Source organism: Bacillus rossius, chromosome 18 (assembly GCF_032445375.1).
Source record: "Bacillus rossius redtenbacheri isolate Brsri chromosome 18, Brsri_v3, whole genome shotgun sequence".
Taxonomy (NCBI): Eukaryota; Metazoa; Arthropoda; class Insecta; order Phasmatodea; family Bacillidae; genus Bacillus; species Bacillus rossius.
The window spans coordinates 7,863,482-7,889,471 of record NC_086345.1 but is presented as its reverse complement, the minus strand read 5'-3'; the positions used below and the strand labels follow the sequence as shown (position 1 = coordinate 7,889,471).

The window sequence follows — 25,990 nt, the reverse complement described above, 5'->3', positions numbered from 1 at the left end:
ACAACCACCAGCTTCCTTCTGGAACGTCTTAATATTATCAAACCTAGGCTTGAGGCTGGTGACACGCTATGCCTTTTCTGCCGCTACGGCTAAAACTTCCGTAGCGTTTTATTGGCGGAATATTTTCAAGAATGCACTACGTAAATTTGACCAAATGGAACACGTGAGTACTGACCTGGAGGAAGTCTCAGACCAGCAACTGGCCACCGCCTAGGCAGGTCTCACGCCCAGGCAGGTCTCACACCCAGGTAGTTGTTACATTTCCTTGTCATTGCTCGTACTAATATCGTAAATACGCCAGTGCGTGTGTCCTCACTTCACGCAAATAGTTCATGGGCCGGACAGTAACATAGACTACATATAACTATGAAATTATACCCCCCAAGGGAATGAAAACAGGGTAAATTAAGTTTTATAATAAAAACATCATAGGAGTTAGGTCACAGACACACAAACAGTGAGTTTGTGTGATTTCTCTATGTCCGCCACACGGTCATATACTAAGCTCTGACAACTTCCTATCCTTCTCCTTGGCAGAACCCATCCACTCGGTGAATCTCACGGCTGCTAGAGAACAAATGTCGGTAATAACAGTTCAGTTTAGAACTTCTTCAAGAGATGTCGTTGCCTTGAATTTGTAACCCGCTATCGTTTGGTGCGTCCGTTGCGTCTTGCCAAGAGGTTACCTGCCTTCCCACAAAACTAAGCTGAAGAGTGGCGTCGCCTTGATGCGATCAATAGGTCTTGAAGAAGGGGAAATTTTTATTTTAAAGTTAATGTCCTACAGACTTGAAACTTGGTCGTTGATGTTCCTTGTATTGTGATGTGCAGCCCGGGCAAGGCCAGGTACTTAGGTTAGTTGCTCATAATTAAGTTATTTTTTCTTTACATTTATACTGAAAGATCTCTTGCATTTATAATTTGGTCACTTATGTTTTCAACCCGTATTTATTTAAAAAAAAATTTCGAGCTGCAAAAAAGGTGACGCGAGTCATAACAAGGCGCAAACACTTGAGCATTTTTAACGCTATTAGATTATTATTAGCACCTAAATATCTGTTAAAAAACCGTTTAGACGAAACACAATACGCAAGCGCTCTGCCGTGATAATTTATAGAAATAGCGCATGGATACTAATAACGACAAGACTCTTGAGTTACCTAATCAACATAACGTGAGACTCAAGTCTCAAGGGCGAATGCATTGTTCATGCATTAGAACTGAACGATCCACTGAGGAATCAATCGCACGCACACTTCGCGATGATAAACTCGCTCCCGCCGGGCGGGCAGAGGTGAAGCCTCTACATCTCACAGCGTAACTCGCTGGCTGCTTCTTCCAACATCTCACCCGCCTGGACAACAGGTGTGCAGAGCTCCGGAATAATCTACGCAATTATAAAACTGCCCCAGACATCAGAGTGCTCTCTGCTCACGAATAGTTGAGGTCGGGTGCGTAGTTGTTACTGTATTTCTTTGACGAGACAACGTCTAATAAATCCACAAACGCCGGCTGCACGCACGAAAAAGTGTCCCGTTACGCACATTGTCCCGTTACGCTCATTGTACGCTTGCACCGCATCTATCTCTCTTCCACTCGATTGGAACAACCATCGATTTGATTTTTTTCAGGCACATTAAACTTGAAACACTCCCATTCGTTTCCTACTTTTCCTATCATCGTCCTATCCTTAACAGAATAACACAGATTGGAAGAAGTTAAATAGCAAACATCAATAAAAGTTATAGTTAAAATAATCTCTTCGTTAAAGTAATAAACATATTTGAATTAATGAGTGCAAATAAAAGTAAATTTATCAATTAAATTGTAGATTTCATTTCACTCCTCCTTTGTATCCATACAAAATAGTGATAATTCAATAAAAATTATTCAATTTTATTCATAAAAGTATGCAATCATTTCATCAATGTTTTGTTATGACGTTGTCACGTTAAACTATCGTCGGTAAACCAACTTTACAGACAACTAATTTTTTCAAAACTATTTTAAGAAGTGTGAAAATTGCTAATTCGCGCGTTTCCTGAATAATGTTTACGTATGACACTCCCGGTAAATGGGGGCTTGCGATACACATATTTGATCGTTATTCCTCTGCCGTTATTTTACCGGGTTTGGGATACAAATTTCTATAGTAAAATAGTGAAGCATTTGCATTCACAATTTTTTTTTTACACTAACAGACATAAACCATTATTTTACTCTGTAAGTGACAGTTTTTCTTAAAAATTTTGTGTGGTTACTAGACATTATTCCGACCTACGGCCGGCATTCTAAGTTCCCCTCCCACATATGCACCCTATCAGGGTAGGGCGGGAGTGACATTCCAGTTCGTTTTTGGATGAATTCCAGAGCTTATTATTTAAAACAGAACTGCTAGGGATCACTCCCTCATTTGTTTGATCAGGAAGGTGTTGGAGCCTCAGCAAGACCAGACTAGGACAACCCAGCATAGTCACCGCCTCAGCCCCTGTACCGCACTCAGCTGACCAGACAGTTGGCTGTGTACTATCAGCACTGCTGGCGCCCACATCACACTGGGACCCAGTGAACCCGTGGTCCGGTGGAGGCCTAGCTGTCCAGGCTAGCACCGGAGCTGTGTCGTCGCTCATCACGTCGACTCCGCATCGGGCTAGGGAACCCTTGGAGCCTGCTACAAGCGATCGAATAGTGGTTACTAGACACTGAGTGAAGGAATACAGGACGAGAAGACCGCGCGCCAGTCCAGCGGCGACATGGCGCTAGAAGCACAGGGACACAGGGACAGCCCGACCAGGCAGGCGGGGATGGAAGACGGCAAGACATCGCACAGATGTCAGGAACGTGCTAGCCTTGCAGGCAGGGGCGTAGCCGGTGGGGCGGGGGGGGGGTAGGGGTTAAACCCCCCCCCCCCAGCACCAAATATTTAATTAATTTCTTATTCATCACTCAAACAAATTTCATATTAAAATTAATAAAATTTTTACCATTACAATATTTAAATTTAAGAACCGAAAACTGCTAAAATAGAACTATTTTACACCTTAAAATCCTAATTTTCCCGGGGGAGGACCCCCGGGCCCCTCCGCTTTAATACGGGGGGGGGGGGGGGGCCATGCTTCTTAACACCCCCCATACACAAATCCTGGCTACGCCACTGATTGCAGGGACAGGAATCCACGGGAGGGCAGGCACCGGCACTCGAACCAGGGTCTCCATAGCGAGAGTCCACACTGGGATGACCTCCCGACACCTCCCGCCCAATCGGGGACCAGCGCAGTGGTTCTCCTCCCTCGACTCCATTGCTGCTGCAACACCGCAGCTGAGAGTCTAACCCGTGTTTCCCAACTCTGGAGTAATGTTCCCTGCTTGCGACAGCAAATACGCAGGTGCACAGGCACTTTCTACAGTCTCGGAAATATGCGATACATTCACGGACTTGCCACCGTAGAATGCACCTCCAGTAATCTAAGAGTTCTTCGCAAGTTCACATTGCTGAATATTCGTAGAAACGAGGCGGTATTCCGACTTACCCAGATCTGTTTTTTTACAGTAAACACATTTGTAGAAGAAATAAACAGTAGTTTTTTTTTTTTTTTGCAGAATTCTTAACAAGATTTTGAAAACAAACTTAGTATGTACTCGCAAATTTACGAAGAACGGTTAGTTTGCGGAGATTCCTGGATAATTTGTATCCAGCGATCTTCCTCAATATAAGATGTCAAAAGGCGAATGAAGCTTCACAGACACGCCTCGATTGCCAGTTTATGCACTATGTAAACTCTAGAAGACTGGCTACGACACATGTTGCACTGATATCCAAGAGGGTTAGTCAGAACTGTCGCCCGCTGTCATTCCCCCGCACCACTCTTCTATCATTCACTGCCTTACCCGAAATTTAAATCAACATTGTGTATCAAACCGACGGGAGGGGGAAGGGGTGTTTAAAGAGTTCCGCTAGGGACACCACAAGTCGATGTCCTAGAGATGGTGGCGATTGCGGCGGTGAATTAACCAACTACCTCAAAACCGTATTAGAAATTTTAACCTGGGCTGGCGACTTCTATACAGTATATATATTCAAAGCTAAAACTAAGTGTATTTTGGAGGGGTCCGTGTTAGGGAGGGACCTAGGTGCGTCTCAGGCCGAAGCCTATACGCCTAGTCATGCTGGGATTAACCATGCAAGGAGAGGGTCGCATGCATGTGCTAGGAGGGGATTGGCCAGCCATGGCAACGATTGGCGCCATGACTAACTCCCCTCACTCTTAAATCTAGACTATAACTAGAGATAGGTTGGGCCCAGGTAAAAACCTGCATAGACACAGGGAAAACCCTGGGCACATTCATGCGGGATGCAACCATCCTCTGTCTCCTGTAAATTCCTACACGTAGTGGACTGCACGCTTCCCGCGTCAAGGTCGACAAACATCCGAACCCACCCGAACACACCCGAACAGCTCCCAACGGGAGCGCCAACTGCGCGGGCACGGACATGGTGTAATGCTTCCTGCGGGCGCTGGCGTCACGAGCAGCCGTCACGCGCATGCGCGCTGTCGTGACGCCCCCCACCCCCTCTCCCCCTCTCACAGTCCCCACAGCGCACGTGCCCCGGGCCCAACAGCTTCAGCAGAACGATGAACCAACTGCACTGCCGGGGAATCAACCGATTTCAAACTTCTCACACACATTTAGCCGCCGATCCATCATACTGCCATACGGGGCAGTAAGCGTGGGCGAGGCCAGAAACCGAAGTTTCTATAACTCGCCAAGTGCATAGTAAATCTGGTGCACCCCACACTGGTGAAGTATCGTTTGAATCGACGGCGGGCGTGCGTGTCTTGTGGGATAGGTTTGGCACACGGGCCTGTGTGATCTGGTTGGTTGTGTAATGCAATAAAAGTTACGTGTACCTAACTCGGCGGGGGAGTGAAGCTCCCCACCCGTTAGATCGGCTAACTGACGTGAACACATTGAGCATTCACGTATGAATATAGTCCCTTGCAATTATAGCCCCTACGTGCTATTTATACATTCCTGAATATATATAAATAAAAATTTAATCTGGACAAATCGGAACGATGGTTTCATACCCCTCGATAGTTTACCGAGAAGGTGCGAGGTTAAGAGAATGTAATCGCAAGCGATGCAGATGCGCACGAAACAGTATTCCAGCAGCCACAGACAGTAACCGTCTACTTATGGGCGGCGCGCTGTGGAGAGAGTGCGGCGGCGACACTCAACACCAGGCACTTTATGCCCTCGCCGCAGCCACGGAGTTCCACAGCCGAGTGGTGCGGGCCCGGAGTCTCGCGAGCCGCACTCCGTGGCTCATGCCACGTGGATCCAGGCAGTGCCTACCCGACCTCCCAGCCCCGGGCTGCCCGCAGACTACTGGTCGGCACTATACAGCACCAGTAGCTAGTGCCTCAGCCACCACTCCTACACGGCGACCCCACACGTGGCTGAAGGGAGCCACTTGCTCGACACACAGTGGGCAGGGCCACGTGGGACCAGGCAGTGCCGACCCGACCTCCCCGCCCCGAGCTGCCCGCAGACTACTGGTCGGCACTATACAGCACCAGTAGCTAGTGCCTCAGCCACCACTCCTACACGGCGACCCCACACGTGGCTGAAGGGAGCCACTTGCTCGACACACAGTGGGCAGGGCCACGTGGGACCAGGCAGTGCCGACCCGACCTCCCCGCCCCGAGCTGCCCGCAGACTACTGGTCGGCACTATACAGTACCAGTAGCTAGTGCCTCAGCCAGCACTCCTACACGGCGACCCCGCACGTGGCTGAAGGGAGCCACTTGCTCGACACACAGTGGGCAGGGCCACGTGGGACCAGGCAGTGCCGACCCGACCTCCCCGCCCCGGGCTGCCCGCAGACTTATGGTCGGCACTATACAGCACCAGTAGCAAGTGCCTCAGCCACCACTCCTACACGGCGACCCCGCACGTGGCTGAAGGAAGCCACTTGCTCGACACACAGTGGGTAGAGCCACGTGGGACCAGGCAGTGCCGACCCGTCCTCCCCGCCCCGAGCTGCCCGCAGACTTCTGGTCGGCACTATACAGCACCAGTAGCAAGTGCCTCAGCCAGCACTCCTACACGGCGACCCCGCACATGGCTGAAGGGAGCCACTTGCTCGACACACAGTGGGCGGAGCCACGTGGAACCAGGCAGTGCCGACCCGACCTCCCCGCAGACTTCTGGTCGGCACTATACAGCACCAGTAGCAAGTGCCTCAGCCAGCACTCCTACACGGCGACCCCGCACGTGGCTGAAGGGAGCCACTTGCTCGACACACAGTGGGTAGAGCCACGTGGAACCAGGCAGTGCCTACCCGTCCTCCCCGCCCCGAGCTGCCCGCAGACTACTGGTCGGCACTATACAGTACCAGTAGCAAGTGCCTCAGCCACCACTCCTACACGGCGACCCCGCACGTGGCTGAAGGGAGCCACTTGCTCGACACACAGTGGGTAGAGCCACGTGGGACCAGGCAGTGCCTACCCGTCCTCCCCGCCCCGAGCTGCCCGCAGACTACTGGTCGGCACTATACAGTACCAGTAGCAAGTGCCTCAGCCACCACTCCTACACGGCGACCCCGCACGTGGCTGAAGGGAGCCACTTGCTCGACACACAGTGGGCAGAGCCACGTGGAACAAGGCAGTGCCGACCCGACCTCCCCGCCCCGAGCTGCCCGCAGACTTCTGGTCGGCACTATACAGCACCAGTAGCTAGTGCCTCAGCCACCACTCCTACACGGCGACCCCGCACGTGGCTGAAGGGAGCCACTTGCTCGACACACAGTGGGTAGAGCCACGTGGAACCAGGCAGTGCCTACCCGTCCTCCCCGCCCCGAGCTGCCCGCAGACTTCTGGTCGGCACTATACAGCACCAGTAGCTAGTGCCTCAGCCAGCACTCCTACACGGCGACCTAGCACGTGGCTGGTAGAAGCACTTTGCTCGACACACAGTGGGCAGAGCCACGTGGAACAAGGCAGTGCCGACACGACCTCCCCGCCCCCAGCTGCCCGCAGACTACTGGTCGGCACTATACAGCACCAGTAGCTAGTGCCTCAGCCACCACTCCTACACGGCGACCCCGCACGTGGCTGAAGGGAGTCACTTGCTCGACACACAGTGGGCAGAGCCACGTGGAACAAGGCAGTGCCGACACGACCTCCCCGCCCCCGCTGCCCGCAGACTACTGGTCTGCACTATACAGCACCAGTAGCAAGTGCCTCAGCCACCACTCCTACACGGCGACCTAGCACGTGGCTGGTAGAAGCACTTTGCTCGACACACAGTGGGCAGAGCCACGTGGAACAAGGCAGTGCCGACACGACCTCCCCGCCCCCAGCTGCCCGCAGACTACTGGTCGGCACTATACAGCACCAGTAGCTAGTGCCTCAGCCACCACTCCTACACGGCGACCCCGCACGTGGCTGAAGGGAGTCACTTGCTCGACACACAGTGGGCAGAGCCACGTGGAACAAGGCAGTGCCGACACGACCTCCCCGCCCCCGCTGCCCGCAGACTACTGGTCGGCACTATACAGCACCAGTAGCAAGTGCCTCAGCCACCACTCCTACACGGCGACCTAGCACGTGGCTGGTAGAAGCACTTTGCTCGACACACAGTGGGCAGAGCCACGTGGAACAAGGCAGTGCCGACACGACCTCCCCGCCCCCAGCTGCCCGCAGACTACTGGTCGGCACTATACAGCACCAGTAGCTAGTGCCTCAGCCACCACTCATACACGGCGACCTGTCAGTCTTGCGGTGCACTAGAGCAGCCTGGACGCACATGTTGTGTGGTCACCAGAACTGGTATCTCTGATTCACTCAATAAATTGAATAACAGTATAAAATTGTAATCTATATGAAGTATAATTTTTACACTCAATTATAAACTATTTATGGCAAACTGTTTCAACTTTATAAGAAATTGTAAGTATATGAAACTTTCGTTAAATATACATTTCTCTTTAAAATGTAGGACAGGTTTCAGTCTAGTTGCACAATTTGCACAAAATCAAACTGTTATATGGTTTGTTCAAGAAACGGCGTACGTGCAGTGCAAGCACGGGCACAACACGCAGCACGAGATGCTATCACACCGCGGCAATAACAATGCCAACAAGATCAAAAAGTAGTTCCGCGGAGGTTTCCATCTCGACGCGGTTAAAAGGTCGAGGCGCGTCGCTCTCACCAAGGCCGCAGACAATCACTATTCCTCCCAAGGCCACGCATGAGAACCTGCGAACTGCTGTGTTGCTGTAATTTCCCACCAAACATGGCGGGAGGAGTAGGCTCCCACCACGTAGTCTATCTGCTACTTTTCGGCGGGAATTTTATTTTAATTAGCTAGTTTTACCTGAGCGAATAACAAAAAGTAAATATTAGGCCCTCGAAGTATATAATGTTACGAACGCAGACAGGACCGCGACACGCGCGCAGGTTCGGAGCTGGCTGGCGGCCCTGCACTACCACTGACGTCACGCTCCTATTCACATGCCGTACACTGATGTAAGACATGCCACGAGCGCCTGGCCGGATTACAAGGGTCCTCACTACTTCCTCCTCCCCCCCCAACGCTCCCGGGCATAGTCCTTCCTCGGCGCTGTTATCTATCGCTGAGCGGCCTTCGGAATTCAGCGGGCCGCCGCGCGGAGTGGCGTGAATGGGTGCGACCTTTCTGCACTTTTCGGGCGTCGGGTCGGCCCGGGATGACGCGACTCGTCACAGCCAATCTCGTCGGTTCTGGAAAGAAAACCCACCAGTATTCAAGCAACGACGTCGGCTTCCGCGGGAGTTCCGAGAGTTCAGAGAGTTCCACGAGTGAAGGGAAGTGCGACATCGGCGAAGAGGGTGAGATATTCCCTTGTGAGTGGCGCGACGCGGAGTGACGGGATCGAGAGAGTGCGACTGAGTGGCGCGAGCCTGTGTGTGTGGACAAGTGCGAGGTAAGGGGCGAACCACTGTTGAGCCTACATCCTGTGGGGAGTGCGAACAGCGGAACTCGATAGACATTGAGTGACTTAAGGATAAACATTTTTTAAGTACAATAATATGTTATGAATGTAAATATTAGTAATCAATAAAATTTAAATGGACTGTTCCTTACGAACCCAGTTCTCCCCACATTATAAATCGTAACAATAGTGTTGTCCGCGCATGTGTTTGCAGTCTCTTGGACTCTCCGGGTCCTAGGTGGCGGCGTAGTTCTCGAATGTTCCATGAGTTTATAGAAGTTTCCAAATAATTTCCACAAGAAATATGTACTTCGAAATATAAGTACCTACGGCTGTAGTGTCATTGTTAATTCATTAATGATATTTTCCTCAAATTAACGGGTGCCCTGTCGGCATCGCCCTGTCTTGTTTCGCATCATTACATAACACAGCAAGTACCGCCCTCTGGCGCTTCAACGCCCTTCGTCTGGTGACTTGTACTCTGCGTTATATGTATTTTGAAACTTGTGTAATGAACAGTAAGCCAGCGTGGAAGCGGAAAGTCCCGTATATAATTGCAACGTGCGAGCCAGTGGCCAAGGACGGAGCGTGCTGATTGGTCCACGTGACCTGCTGACGTCATAGAAGGCCTCAGTGTTCCACACCCGAGAGTAATTCTCGTCCTACTACTCATTTACCCCAGCTCGTCCCAACATAGGATTGTAGCATGGTAACATTCTTGCGAGCTGGACAAGGCGGTGAAATGTTTGGTAGCGAATAAAGAAACAAATATGATGTATTTTTTAAACCGTGTAAAATGAAATTTCAAATGTATCCTCGAATTAAATGTATAATAAAATATGGAAGGTTATTGTTTTCTAAGAGAACTCAGTCCATACGCAGAGGTTCAACTTTTAACATTAGTGTCGGTTATTATTAAACTATATAAATAAGAAAAATTGATGATGTAGTCGTGTATTTCCTGTTGGATCATGTGCTGGTTTTAAAAATACAAACTTTAAAATGGACATTCAAACCTTACAAAATCGCAATGCGAGCAAATACGAGTTTAAATACATGAATTGAAATTTTTTTGTGTGTGCATTCGCCATTGCTAGTTCACTCGGTTTGACATGGATTAACCTGAAGAACGGACAAAGAGATGAACACGCAAACACAAAAACCACGCCAAAATCAGCCTAACGTCAAAAGTTAAAATGCATTGACAGCGCAGAGAATTGTGTGGAAAGAATTATTCGGAAAATAAATATCACAGCGCAGACGAACACGGTGGCCTGACGACCGTCAAGTGTTAGTTACAGTAGAACTCCCGCCAACAACAGTAACGTAAAATAGATGTTTGTTTGAATTGTGTTATGTTTGGCGAAGAAGCAGACTTGTTGGCTGAGCACAGCGGCCGGCAGGCGCCGGTTGGCGAAGTCAGCGCTCGTCAGCGCTCGTCAGCGCTCGTCACCGCATGTGCTATGTGCACGCGGCAGTAGCACAAGCACAACGATCTACCTGCGCAGACAGAACAAGGGGACCTAAAGACCGAGGGAAATGGCTCAAACCTCATGTAACTGCGCAGACATTACGACACGTCACGCAGATAAGTTGATTCGCATGGATCGTCCTTTAGACGGCAGTTTCCGTCCGAGGGAGAGAGAGATAGTGAACATGGCTGACATGCGTCAGTGCTCTAAAGTGTTTCTGATAGAGTTTATTGAACTATGTAAAGCTACCCTCATTTATTGTGAGTTAAAGTTAAGAGTAAAGTGATATGGATAAAAAAAAAGAGCAGTATTGGGAGAGAAAGAGAAAAAAAAAGATCGCTTGGCAAACCCCTTAGACATCTTTACTCAGAACATTGCATATAGATGGATGTGTTTCAGGAACGCGTGTATTTAGAGATTTGTTTTCACTGAATAGCAGCAAAATTCCAAGTTCTTGTAGCTCCTGCCAGACATGGATCCAGGATCGGAGACGTCCCCCCCCCCCCCCCTTATTTTAGTCACGTGCTACATTATAATTGCATGGTTATTTCTTACCTATACTCTTTTCAGAATATCTAACCTGAAAATACAGGATATAATTATGGTTACTATTTTATAAGTCCAAACAAAGCTTTATTTATAAAAGTATTTTACTTTAAAATAACCACAGCGAGTATTGTTATTTATTTTACACACTGACGAGGCTGGGCCCGGGCCCACCCAGCCCCACCCTTGTGGGGGCCAGGCTGCCAGTTAGAAGAAACACTAACTCTGCATTCAGCCTCCTATGGGCAGACACTGACTCATGCCGCCATCCGCTCATTGGCAAAAATGGTCTCTCTCATGCCGGGTTCATTCCGTTTTAAGTGTGGAGTCACTAACTGCACTGACGTCCATGCGGAAGTAGCCTAACTGCGCCTACTGCAGACTCGCCTTGCAGTTCACGAAGCAACCTCACGAGGGAGACCTGGTCCCTCTCAGCGGCCAGTAACTGCGCCTCCTTCCACGCTGTCTCCTGGAGTGTTGCAACCGCTGAGTTTTAGCAAGATTCCTCCGTGACTTATCTCGTACTAATTGCTGAGTGTTGCGCGGTTTCAAACTGCACAGGGGGATAGTCGCTCTAAAACCTGCCTGTCAAATACAGAGGTCTTAATCCGACATCTCTGGAAGACGGCACTGTGCCTACTGTCTAGCACCCTGCTTCACAAGGCGGGCTACCACTCTTTATCCCCCATTCTTCCAAAATTATGTCTTCCGAAAATAATAAACACAAATAACAATTACCGATTGCTTAAAAAAAATCCCGATCTAATCTCAAACAACATCTTGAATTAGCTACCAAATATTAGATCTGACTTTATGACTACCCGACGAAATACGTAATATTTTTTTACCACATTTTAATGTAGTGTGTACTACTTATATCTCATAAAATATTTAAATATTAACCATCGGTCAAATATTCAACATAAAACAATGTATATTCTTTACAATACTTTTAAAAAATGTGATATTGACTTAATAGGATTACTTTACAACGAATGCCAGAACTGTAATGTTGAACATGACATGATAAATTAAGTTTAATGAGCTACAAATACCAGTCCAGAGGAAGAAAGCTGGGCAAGGGGACGTTAAATCTCTTCGTGCTACATTACAATTGTTCTTGGTTAATTTCCCGTGAAGTTCCCCAAGTCACGGCAGCAAATTGCCGAGCTCAGCGGAGCACATCACGTGAGGAATCTTAACAACCACTCGCAAGAGCTCAGTGGTCCATGCGTCCTTGCGCGCTCTGGCCGCGGATATTCCAGCCACGAGCTCAGCGCAACTACACATGGACATTTGCTTCATCCAAATATCTTCAACTTGCTGAGAACGTTAAAAAAATTTATTTTTGTTGTACCACTACTACATACTTGAGAAAAAAAAATTATATTGGGGAGGGGGGGTGGAGCAACATTTTGTGTATTAGGTCTAGGTCTAACAGCCATGCTGGTTTTATAATTTTCTTGTTATTACTAACGTGTAAACTTTCACTTGTGTGTCCATAATTGTGACGACTGGCGCGAAGTTTTGAAACACGAAAATAACGTTTACAAAATATATTCTGGGAAAAAAAAGTGTGAACCAACAACTAATTCAAGAGAGCTGTGGGAAAACATGACAGCTCCGCGCGTGAGACCCAGGCTTAAGAAGTGAACATTTCCTCAAAAAATTACGGTTTGGTACAAGAAAAGCTGAGATGTCTGTTTGGACTAAGCCTAACTAGAATAAACTGCAGCGAACTTTGATGAACACATGTTACCAGTTGCACTGTGCGCATCGAAAAATGTGTAATAGTGTTTTTGGTCTCAGTTCTCATGAGTATTTATTCCGACAGTAAAGAGTTCAAATTTAAATTTAAACTTAGTTACGCAGGTGTAGTTCGGTTCGTAGTGCAAGCTATTTTTGTCTCACTCCTCACCCAGGTTGGTTATTGTATTTTAATGCTATTGTTTGTCCTAGGATAATTCTTACGGAATTTAACTTCGTAAACATAGTTTTTTTATGATTCTATTTAAAATTGGTAAAATGGCAGGCACATACACGTTCTGTGCCTACTTGCTTAAATGTCACTTTATGTCTCCAAATATGGGTACCAGTTTCCCTCACTCAATTCAGCCAATGACCTTGAGTTTTCCTGTCTCGCCTAACATGTTTTCCTGTCTGTCACCTGACAAGGTTACAACACGCGTTATATATCAAAATATATGTAAATAAATCTACATAACTCGTATAAAAAACTTCAAGAAGTTTTACTACGTAATATACAGCCTGCACAGTTGATATTTCCATCAACACTACATAATTAACTCTCAGGCTGATAAAGAAAAGGAATACTTATATTTGTTTGATAAATATTGTAAACGATACATAGAATGTGATCAGGCGAAATGCTATTTATATTTTTTTGTTCTTCAAATTAATACTGAGTGGTTTTTATCACTACTTTATTAATTAATTCTAGCGATACATACTTAACAGCACAATAATTCCCGATTTTTTTAAAAAAAAGAATTCAGATTTAAGACACTGGGACATTACATACCATGAAACTAAAACCTTGTCTATTTCCCCGTTTTACGTGTTTTAGGGAAACTTCCTGAAAAGGGAATGAATATAGTGTTTTACTGCGAGGCAGTCTGGGCGCGCAGTGAGTGTTGGCACCGTCCGTTCAGAGGCGTGTGCTGTCCAGCAGGTAGTCAGCTCGTGTGGAGACAAGAGCTCACTAGGACTGGCGCACAGGCAGTGCCATGAGAGTAGAGACGTGATAGTGGCAGAGACGCGGCCAAGACATACACTCTCGTGGTAGAGTTGTCACGTGTAACAAGTACAGTCTGTTGCATACCCGACAGTGAGGATGCACTGCTCTCGGGTAGCGTACGCTGAGGGGTCGCTGGTTCGAAGCCAGAAAGAGCAGGAGCTTCCAGCGACCGTGAAGTTCCGTTTCAAAGACAATACATGGCCTGTTTAAGGAACCAGACAGGCGTGGGGGTCATAGCCGAGTACAACTTATGACTCCCCAGACTAAGGCGATAAGTGCGAAGATCCAGGGATCCAGAACCCTGCCCAATACGATGATGAACATTCCCCTACCTTACTACCCCTACTTTCCCACCCCCTTCCGACCGAATTTTACTCTGGTGTTGTCAGAACCTCGGACCATCACTGTCAATAATGAACAACCAATCCCTTACAGTTCTTCAGCTCCTGACTTAGCCCAGTTTCCCATGTTCTCCCCGTGTGCGGGTAGCCTGTGGCAATGTCTGTCAATGTGCGTGTGTAGTCTCCTTGGCAACACAGCCGTGGATGCAAGATGGCGCGGAGGGAGGTCCTAATCGCAAATTCCTTGGCACCGCGCCGCTAATGGCCGCTTGCACCATTAGAGCCCCGGCGTGATCTCGTTCTTTTAACAGCTTGGATCGCGGTTCTGCCACACTGCCTGTTCTGCCACACTGCCACTGGACACGGGCTAAACTGACGGAGCGGCGGGTTTACCACTGTCATCGGATCGACACAGCGCGACCAAACATGTCCTGCATTTTCAAGGACTTAAAAGTTTATTATTTAATCAAGCATGAAAATTAGGTTCCCAAAAGATTACTAAGTTTCAGACCATATACAATACAAACATTTATTAAAAATGCTTAATTTTTGTGAAGCAGCACAACCACATCACACAAGTGATACTCATGTGTGTTTTTAAGTGTTTGTAATTATAAGTTAGATTAATGCTTTAACAAGACTTTATTTTATAACAATTAATTTCTTGTATTAAATAAAGGCTTATTTTTTTTAGCAAAAAATTTATTTAAATTTCATACTGTTTTGTTTTACAGCAGCTTTTAAGTATCGGTGGTTTGTAATCGTAAGTAAAACTCCAGAGAGGCGAGGAAGTGACCACGTGGCGACAGCATCAACCATTTGCTTGCCACGGGACCCGTGAGGGTAGTCTAGGGGCACTACTTTCATCTGTGTACTCTCCAAGCATCCACCGGCATGTTAGATGACCTTGGAGCCTTAGATGTTCCATTCTGCCTTTTGAATGGTTAGAAACCATCCTGCGGGGCATTACCGAGAATAGCATATCCATTCTGAAATCACCGCCGTGCCAGCAGCCAAAATAAAGCTTCGTCAATGTTCGTTAAAATCCATTCCATGTGCGTCCACACAATAAAACGGCGGTGGATGATTGTTACCTTTGCCACGGGACAGATTTGCTCCGACTTTTACGGCCGGTGTTATTCATGTTCCCCTCCCAATATGCGCCCCTGAAGGATAGTGTGGCAGTATCTTCCAGTTCGTTTTTAAACATTACAGAGCTTTTTGACGTGACAACGTCTAATAAATCGATGAACGCCGGCTGCACGCCCGAAAAAGGATGACTCATTGTCCCGTTACGCTCATTGTACGCTTGCTCCGCATCTATCTCTCTTCCACTCGATTGGAACAACCATCGACTTGACTTTTTCGAGGCACATTAAACTGGAAACACTCTCATTCGTTTCCTACTTTTCCTATCATCGTCCTATCCTTAACAGAATAACACAGATTGGAAGAAGTTAAATAGCAAACATGTATAAAAGTTATAGTTAAAATAATCTGTTCGTTAAAGTAATAAACATATTTGAATTAATGAGTGCAAATAAAAGTAAATTTATCAATTAAATTGTAGATTTCATTTCACTCCTTTTTTGTATCCATACAAAATAGTGACAATTCAATAAAAATTATTCCATTTTATTCATGGAAGTATGCAATCATTTCATCAATGATTTGTTATGACGTCACGTTTAAACTATCGTCCGTATACCGACTTTACAGACAACCAATTTTTTTTTCTTCACGGTGAAGTTACTTGTGATTGGCTGGTGCGGGAGAGCGCGCGGCGAGCAGCGGAAACACGCGCCGGAAGCAGGTTGTTGGTCGGGAGACAGTCTGGCCCCGCCCCCTCCCCCTCCTGATAGGTCACGCGACACTAGGCCGCTGCCCTCACCGCTGCATGGCTGTGGCCAGATAACAACGTACCGTTCAGCGACTGGCGGCTCCAACAAGGCAACGCTCGACTGTTTGGAAACCAGTTTCCCTCTACGTGGGCACGTCACACAAATACCTGCTCGTGGGGAATTTGGCAGACTCGCTAGCAGACATTACTGTCGAGATAATTTTCAAACATTACTTGCTGTGGTACGCGTGGCCAAAGATTTTTAATACAGCTTTATTTTTTTTATAAATACTATAAAAATATTTAAGTCAATGTTAAGTTACCAACTAATTATTTTTTTTTTGTTATCTGCCCTTCAAATTAAAAATATGTTTATTTTCTTACATCTGAAACGGTTTAATTGACGTAAGACAAGGAAGTAATCTATTCGTTTTTCTTCACGTATTACAAATATTGCTACATCTTACGGGAACACAATTTAAAAATATTTATGTCTATCTGGGATAGTGTAGTAGCAGCTTTATATAAGTAATATATATTTTTTTAATGGATCCAATAGTTTTTGAGTTTCCTTGTTACAAAGCAAGTTATTTCGTCATAATATCAGTTCGGTTTCAAGGAGGAAAAAAGGGAGGGAAAATGTTTTGATATTGTATGTCAAATTAGTTAGTTATCGTAGGTTTTTTTTTACAAACGCTGAAGTGAGAACACTTAACACCAAATAAAAACTAAAATGACTTAACTGTTTCGTTAAGAACTTGTCCAGAGAGCCCTGATTAATTTATTTTCCATAACCGCCAAGTTATTAGCGATAAAGAGCCAGTTCGTGCCTTTATGTATAAATAAAAGGAGTTTTGAAGAGTTTTTAACAATTGAGAAATTCAACAAGGATACCAGTACATTTTTTTTTCTACGTCGTAGTTCACGAGTTATTAAATAAGTTATAACGCTAAATAAAAACTTGTGAACTCTCTCTCACACAGAGAGAAGCAGACAGTACTTTAGGAGCTTCACATACAGCATTGCTGTACACTCGCTATGTTGCTGCACGACCAAAACCCAACTAATAAAAAAAATAGCCAGTCAACAGAAGTGAAAACTTAAAACTTTGTTTTTAAATGTGTAATATGACATCATTTCTACGTCAACTGTACGTACGAAAATGATTTTGGCATTATATCAGTAGGATGTCAGCATGATATAATTTATCCTTACATAATTTTTTTAGTCACAACAGATGTCAGTGGTATGTAAAAATTACGTAAAAATTCATTACCTAGCTATGACTTACCAGTGATGTCAGACCTAGGTCATGTATTCATGTGGTCAAATCAACTTCACTTACTGCTAACTACAGCATGACGGAGACGCGAACTCACAAGATTTTACCCATCCAAAAAAGAGTCCAACACGCACATGATACAGTCTTTGAATATATATACTGTATAGAAGTCGCCAGCCCAGGTTAAAATTTCTAATACGGTTTTGAGGTAGTTGGTTAATTCACCGCCGCAATCGCCACCATCTCTAGGGCATCGACTTGTGGTGGTCCCTAGCGGACAAGTGTCGAAATCTTCAAACACCCCTTCCCCCTCCTGTTGAACGACGTTGAGCTGCAGTGAATGATGGATGAGGGGTGCGGGGAATGACAGCGGGCGACAGCGCTGCGCTCTAACGTGTAAATAACAACTAAGACGATACAGGGCGTTACGGCAGCGCACTGCAGCGGTGAAGTTCCCAAGCTGCTCATCATACGCTTCTGAAAGACGTAGAGTAAATCCTATCCACTCGCGACTTCTATACAGTATATATATTCAAAGATACAGTCGAGTGTATACAATGTATTAGTGTATGTATGCGTGTACATGTACACCGGCTGCTGTGATTCGCCAGTCTGGCGCAACACGTCACTAGCATGTCGGTGACGCGGACCCATAAGTTTTGCCCCTACCAAAAATCGCTCAACGTGGGTAAAGAAGTTTTCACTTCAATAAAAACATGCACGTAACTCAGATTGGTTTTATTCGCCTGGGAACGAAATGCCCGCTAATGCCCGCAGCCAACGAAGGGCGCTGGAGACACGGGGACGAGCGAGGCCTGGGAATCAGTGGAGGCACAACAGGCTCCATTCACAGCGCGGCTCTAATGGGAGCCAACCACTGACCTGCTCCTGCTGGAGCCAGATGCCCAGAGTTCACTGACCCCGAGCCAGTGCCGAGCTCAGAGGGTCGACGCTCACTGAGGCAGCGGCAGCCGCCAGGAATACAAAACTGGGAAGCCTAAGATGTTCATCAAGTTCTGTCCCTGCCCGAACACGCCCGAATATTCACCTTCGGCCAACCTCGGGATTTGTTTTATTTTTGCGCAGGAAAAATGAATTCAAATATTAAAAGTGGTCGGTTAGGTTAGCTACATTAAAACACTTTAAAACACTATGGACGGTTAGTTAGGTTAGTATAGCTACATTAAAATAAACAGAGAAATGTAAATATATATAAATAAACCCGAGGTTGGCCGAAGGTGAATATTAGGGCGTGTTCGGGCAGGGAAAGAACTTGATGTACATCTTAGGCTTCCCTACAAAACTACTTGGCCAATGAGTACTTAGCGTGTGGAGGATGTGTCCCTGAGATAAAGTCATTCTCTTTGGCGACTAATTAGCAAAATAAACACTATTTGTATAATAGGCTAAATGCCGAAGTTAGTCTAATCCCTTGGAAGAAACTCGCTAGGAAAGAATGATAAATATAGTCATGAAATGAGTGTTAACACAAATATATTAACAAATCAGCAAGGAATCTAATTATAAATTTTAACTAAATTATTAACATGCCAAAGATTGCACACCATGCGTTTTGCGACATTTCACACGTTTTCACGACTTAAAAGAGTATTTAAAATGTAATCGACCTAACTCAACCAAACTTTTATTTCAGTTAAAATAACCCAGACGTAAAAAAACTGCCCTCCCGAGAATAAATTTAAAAAAATTGAATTTTCCCTAGATTTATGTAACACACTTAACGTACGATTTAATTTTACAACAGCACAAAAAGTCAAAGAAGCACGGACGCTGATTTTACGTGTGTCGGACTCGTGGTCAGTGAAAAGTTGGTTTCCCGGCTACCGAGACCGTATCGTTATATTTTTTTAAAAAAGAAAAAAAAAGTGGGGCGAGGTCCGAGTAACGGTCGCCATTCATTTCTGTCCTGTCCGCGGTCCGCTGCGTGGAGCCGGTACCAACTTCTTGGTACACGTACCATCTTCCAGGGGCCCTGTACCATTCAATCCTGTCCAATCCTCGACCCACTGCGTGGAGACGGTACCGACGTCTTGGTACAAGTACCATATTTCAGGGCCCATGTACCATATATTTTTTCCTTGATACGCAAAAATACTAATTTTCTGGCATCGACCATGAAATAATACAAGTTCTCCATAAAATAAAATCCAGTTTGAATGGTACAATATAACAGTTTAACTTAAGACTGTAAACAAAAAATCGTACATCAAATTAAAGGTACACTTAACTAGTGTTTTTGTAACAAATTAAAATTTGTGCACTTTATTTAAAGGGCACTCATCCTACACAAGTCCAATTTTTCTGACACTTTGGTTAACACGTCCTAAGTAACGGAAGCAATTCTGTGTCAACTCCGGCAAATTAGGTAGCGGCGGAACGTAGACACGATCTTTTACAAAGCCTCAAAGGAAAACAAAATCGCGGGCTAGTATAAAAGAGCTATGTCGTCTCGACCATTACAAACAATCCAACTGTCATGGACTTCCAAGTTCAACAACTCTCGTGCAAATAAGATGCCAAAGGGGAACGGGCGCCATCTTGTTGCCAAGAAGAGTTTACAGCTTCACTCTCCACTGATCGCCATTTTGCGTAGGTGGCGCTGCAAGCGAGAAGACAATAAAACAGTATTCGCGCATGAGCTTATCTAAAACTGTTAAGAGTTACTCTTTGTGACCTTGAGCCGACACTAACACGCTTACAGTTGATACTGTTAAGTTTTATAACTGTGATCTTCTTTCGTGGACATACTGATTTTTGTCTATCGTCAAGATTAATTTGCTCTAATTATAATGAACAGTTGCACCCCCGGTCACGTTATCATTCACAGTTTGAAAGTGAGTCGCTGTCACGCCTGTCTGCATGAGCTCAGCATGTGTCGCAGTGTTCACAGACTGGGAAGCCCATTTGACAAATACTCTCTTGCAAAGATACATCAGTTAGACTATAATGTCAGCTCAGCACTTTAAATCATTAAACTCTTTTTTTTTTCTCTCGCTATAATATGTATTTATATATTTTCTAGGCAACCATACATTAGTAATGGCATTTGTGCGTCAATTTTTGTTTCAAATACCAAACTTTAAAAGTGTTAAAACGCAAGTTAAAAACAATTGTTATGGAAGCAGCTAAACAAACAACTTCAAAACTTTTTATGATAAACATTTTGGATGTTGTGTTTGAACCGCCCATCGAAGCTTCCTGATTGGCCTGAGGTCACGTGATGGACGAACTGGCTCGCTGCGAGTTCACTCGCCCGGCGAGTGTCGAGTCAGAGCCCGGGCTGAACTCTTCTACTCGCTCACGAGTACACAGTGGGGTTTAGTTATTGTTTCTTGCGTTGCGTTGCGTAGTTTATCGTTTATTTAAAACTGAATGAAACGATTTTTTTTTCTTCTACAAATTTCGTCATGCAATTGTTTTCCAAGACGACCAATCAAAACTCCGCGTTGACTAGTGAGCAATGCATAAACAAGTCCAGTTATTTTTGTTTCATTTTATTTTAGTTGCCTTTGAGGGCTTCTCCCGTAAATTCAAGTAACTATCTTGTATTTCAAGTTTCATCTCGAAATTTCACAAAAGATGTTTACTTAAGATTCTTACAACGGTAAAAATCAGTTTTTATATTTATGTTCACTTTGACATTTTACAGTTATAAATTATCGTTTATCGAAAATTTGTTTTGCAACAAATGCAATATAACCATCCCATCATCATACATTTACAGTAAAATATCTTAATTACTAGTAATGACAAGAAAATATGTTACCATTACATGGGAGACCTAACAAACTTCACTCGCTCGATCAAAGCAAGCGATTACAATGAGCGAGTTTGCTGGCAACGAGTGGATTTGCAGGCGAGTAGCAAGTTAAATCGGATCAAAAATCATCGGTAACTTTCTACTACGGCTGTAGACGAGAAAACCCGACAGGTAGGTCATAACACTAACAGCGAGCAGCTGTTCTAAAAATCCTATTTGAAGGGCACCAATATGGCAAATATAAAGTTTTGTGGCCGACACAAAATATTTTTTGTGAAAGTAGACCACACCAAATATGTTGTTTTGATAAGATATATAGTTTGTAATATTAACTAAATTATTTAGAATGCAAGCAAGATTTTGATGCCATTAATAAAAGGCTACCATATTATTTAGTTGTGTGTACAAAAAATTTCTTGTAGTCTATATCGACAACAATAATTTTTCTAAATGCATTTTATTATAAATATAGGCACAGTTAGGACCACTTTGCAGGAAAGTAGAAAACTGCTATTTCAATACTGTTTTTTCCTCCCACCATCAGGCCCGCAAGAAAAAAACTCACGATTATTTTAGTCTTTAATTTATTACAAATGGAGGACGTTTTACAAGTCATAGGAACAACAGTAACATTGCAGCTGGACCTGCGTTTGTCTGGCTCAGCCACAGCTTTAGGCTTGGCTCGCATAAATCTCGCATAAACGCTTTAGAAACGTCTTATGATTCGACAGGAAATGAAATGTTTGAGTCAGTCTGCAACACAGCAAAAATCCGCCAAATTTCTGCCTTGGGTACGTCTGCCTCCGAGATGCAGCGGTGTGTAGTAAGTACCGGGAACGGGGAACTGCTCCGAGTGGACAATGCAGTTATCAGTTATCTTATCGCGGGATGCTGCACGAGGAAGCTGCACCACAGCGCTATCTGCAGACACGCGCTGCTGTGCTGACCTCGGCAGCCGCCTGCCGCGCTGGTCTCGTGCGCCCCGGGCACACAAGTCACATTTCAAGAGCGATTCGCTTTAACACTGAGATGACTCGTTAGTTCTTATCTCCACCCCATGCTTCAGCAAGAACATCAAACATTTGAACAACCGCACGAACACGTCCCACCGACCACCAGTGTATTTCAGATGACAATGTTGTATAAGCTTCTGATACAGGAATTACTATACATAAAAAAAATCTCTTAAAATTCTCTGAAAATACCTTAGATAACCAAGTACATAATTATTCTTATTTTTAGTTTTATTTTTTTTAATAAAACTGATATTTGAGTGTTAAAAATATATATTTAATTCCTTGTATATTATGATTGTATTTAAAGATTTTTATAAATTTTTGTATGTAAAAACCTGAAAAAATATCGCCCTTATTTTGCTTTTTATAAAATTTTTCAACCAGGTATCAAAATCTATTAAATAATATATATATTTTTTTAATTTTTATTGAGGTTAAGAATAAATTTCTAACACTTTAGAATAGAATTTACTATAGTAAATTTTCTAATGGTATTAAAACAATTTTTTTTTTGGGGGGGGGGAGGGCCATGTATTCAGACCATAACTCACGTAAAAAATTTTTAAAAAATTAAGTAAATTGTCATTAATTCCGGCATTCATAATTGTTAGCTAGAATGTTTGGCTCAAATGAAAGCATGGTGATTGTAAAAATGAACGGGCACGAGGTGTTTTCCTGGCTAACAGCGCGCGCACAGGCCAACAACTGAACACCGGGGAGAAGGGGCGAAGGGGAGAGATAAGCCCGCGGGTTTAGACACGTACCTGCTGCCGCTGCGAGGCTTGCGGCCGCCAGAGGAACTACACCGGGCGCTATCGCCTTAATTGATCTGCCGCGCAGTTAAAGAACACGTACCAGTCGACCGACCGGCACGAACACAGCACAGAGCACAGAGCACAGAGCACAGCGCACAGAGCACAGATCACACTGCACCCTAGCCGCCGCACACACTTCAACATATTCACCGCCAAGCCTACATATAGTAAAGCTGGTGTCGCAATCCCACGACAGAACACACGACAAGACGCGACAAACCGTCGTACAGCTCTGCAGCACGACAGTCAACAGCGCAGGGTCACAATACCACGACATCATCAACCGACCAACTCTAATATGGCTGTCGGCAAGTCGTTTCCAAGCCAAGTACTTCCACAAAATGCAGTACTGAATGCGCTATAAACAGCGTATAAGAGAAAAATAAAATGCTATCTCAGCCCATGCTTTTTCTTTTTTTGACAATACTGAAGTCCAACACAATATCATTCAGAATACCATGGTACTGAACTTTTTTAATTAAAAGTTCTTCCCTGAACTCATTCATTCATAAATTAAATCTTCGCCAATCTACAATAACAACATTGTCCATTAACAAGATGATACACGTTGAACGCAAGTTAAAAATATTAAGAATTACCCATACGTAAAACAAATTTTCAATTTTCAGCATAAAGGTTTACCAAGTAGGTAATATTTTTGAAGTTTAGTTCTGTAAGGTTTCCGTTTCCGTTTCCGTTTTGCTTCCTGTCGGGCAGCAAGACACAACAAAATTAGAAATAGAATGTATTCCATGCGGGCCGTCGGTGTGACGTCACGGCGAGCTCGTCTTTCATTGGCTACTGAGCTTGTCGGGTCCGTCGTGGTAACGTGACTCCAGCATTACGCTCATCACTGACTTAATGATCGCGTAATGCTGGAGGCTTTATAATTTTCACTGGCTCTTTGCTAACCTGTTCCTCCTAGCATTGCTGCAGAGTCCGTGGTACAACTACATCTTGGTGTTGGGTAAGCCATTTTCCTGCACATCATCAGCGAGTTAATGTAGGATTCTGTGTGTTAGTTGATTTGTATAATTATTTGTGTTAGTTGATTTGTATAATTCCGTGTGTGAATGATTATGTGTTTTACCATTATCTTCCCGTATACATTGCCACTATCCTATATATGGGTGATTATCTGTTAACGCACAAATAGTTGTCCAAAACACAGTTTCCAATAAGTATTGCTGTATCATAAATGAAAATATTTCAGAACGCAAGATTAAGAATATTCCTTTTTAGTACAGTTATAGTTTTTTTTTCTATCAAAAAATTCCCAAACCAGCATAAAAACAGTCCCCTGTGCTGTCTCATTTCCAGAATTAACATATTGGGATTTTATTTTAATATATTTATAATATATAATTTTGTGCGTAATTTTTAAAAAACACAACTAACTTACTTTATTTCGAAATAACACCTTAAACCGAATTATTTAATTTAATTTATTTGATGAAATCTTGTCCGGGCTTTTTAAGCACGTACCCTGCCGAAAATTCATTACAAAAAATAAAATCTTCCACTGTATATTTTCAAGTTTCCTACGTACACAGGAAAGTAACTAGTCTGAAGTTAGTGTCAGAAGCACTAGCGGCGCTGTGCCGCCATTTGATTTGCTGTCAATGCATCGTTTGTGGTCCACTGATAATTATTTTATTTTTACTGGATATATTCTGGAGTTGGATAAATTCTATACAATTTTATAATGATTTATGTACATATTTATTGAGAGCTCAAAAAAATTAAATACATCACGATAGTTTGCTTGATCGTTCACGATTTATTCAAAACACGCAGTCCCCTGGGCAGATGTGGCAGAGGATGGTCTTTCATTCCAGGGGATTCTGTGAATTTGACAACAGTCTCACTTTTGAAGTTAGTTTAGTTATTGATACGCCAATAGTCATAAAATTTATTTCAGGCTAGCTGCGATTTTGGAGACATGTCTCCTAAAAAGCCAAAGTTATCCAGAGAGGAATTATTACAGAAAAAAGAGGTGCGGAACGTCTAAGGTACCAACGTAAAAAAAAAATTATACCCAAAAGAGGGAAGAGATGGAAGAAAAAGCGAGGTTAAAATACAAGAAAAAAAGGTCAGAAAACTTGCCAAGGATATGACTCCACTTGAGCACAGTGCTGCCCTCAAGAAATGGGGGGGGGGGGGGGACAGTGTGTTGCTTACCGGAAAGAAAAAAAGCAATTAAACAATGTTACCAACAACTGGACACGAGAAAAAACACCGTCCTCGGATTCTGAACGGCTCACACCAGCTTCAGGACGCATTACACCTGTTGCAATATAGGATACTCCCGCTCCAAGTATCAGTCACGAGTGAAAATATGCAGCAAAGAAGAAAGGCAAAAAACAAAAAAAAAAAAAAAAAGAGAGAGAAATGAAAGGATTGCAGTGTTGCAGAAAAAGCTTGAGAAGTACAGGAAAAAAAAATTCCTAGACTTGAAGGCAAAACAACAAAAGAGTACTGAAGATACACCGAATGCTAAAATGCAGATGATGTTAACTAAACCTGATGGTAGAGAAAAAGTGGTCAAAAAGGCATCTTTTTGGTGACGTCCTTATGAAACAGCTCTATTCGAGGCTAAAACATGTCGGAGATAAACGAATATTAACAAAAGCAGTGTGTGGACAGATGATCTAAAAGTATGGCCATTGGATACCTAAAGATAATGATACTTATAGAGGCACAATTAAATCAGAGTCGTACAATTCTTTATTCGTACCTAAATCAGGACGAATGAGGTTACCTAAACATGTGGTAACAGGTGGTTCAGAAGCTTCATGAAGACGACAGTAACAACCGTATAGGAGCAGGAAAAAAGGAATTCATTACCAAAAACGAGATTATAAAGCATAAAAAAGGTATCTGCTTGATACAATGCGCAATCAAAAAAAAATTGGCCGATAACTTCAAAATTAGCTATCAAAGATTCTGTCAATTATCTCGTTCTGGGTAATCAAGCCTATGGTCAAAATCGTGATACATGCCATGTATAGTCCACAGTAACCTGGACACGAAGTTGGCAAAAATATTACCTTACAATTATCACCAAAAGTTACTAGAAGATTGCACAAAGTATTCAGTAGAGATACAAGCATTTCAATCACGAGCTCAACTAAGCCTGCATGCGGTAGTGATTTATCA

General features: G+C 44.2%; 1 protein-coding gene across 3 annotated transcripts in view; it reads right to left on the bottom strand.

The window, feature by feature from the left end:
* Window positions 1–25,990, bottom strand: part of LOC134541304 (uncharacterized) — a 475,001-nt gene that overhangs the window by 228,664 nt on the left and 220,347 nt on the right. The window lies entirely within an intron of this gene.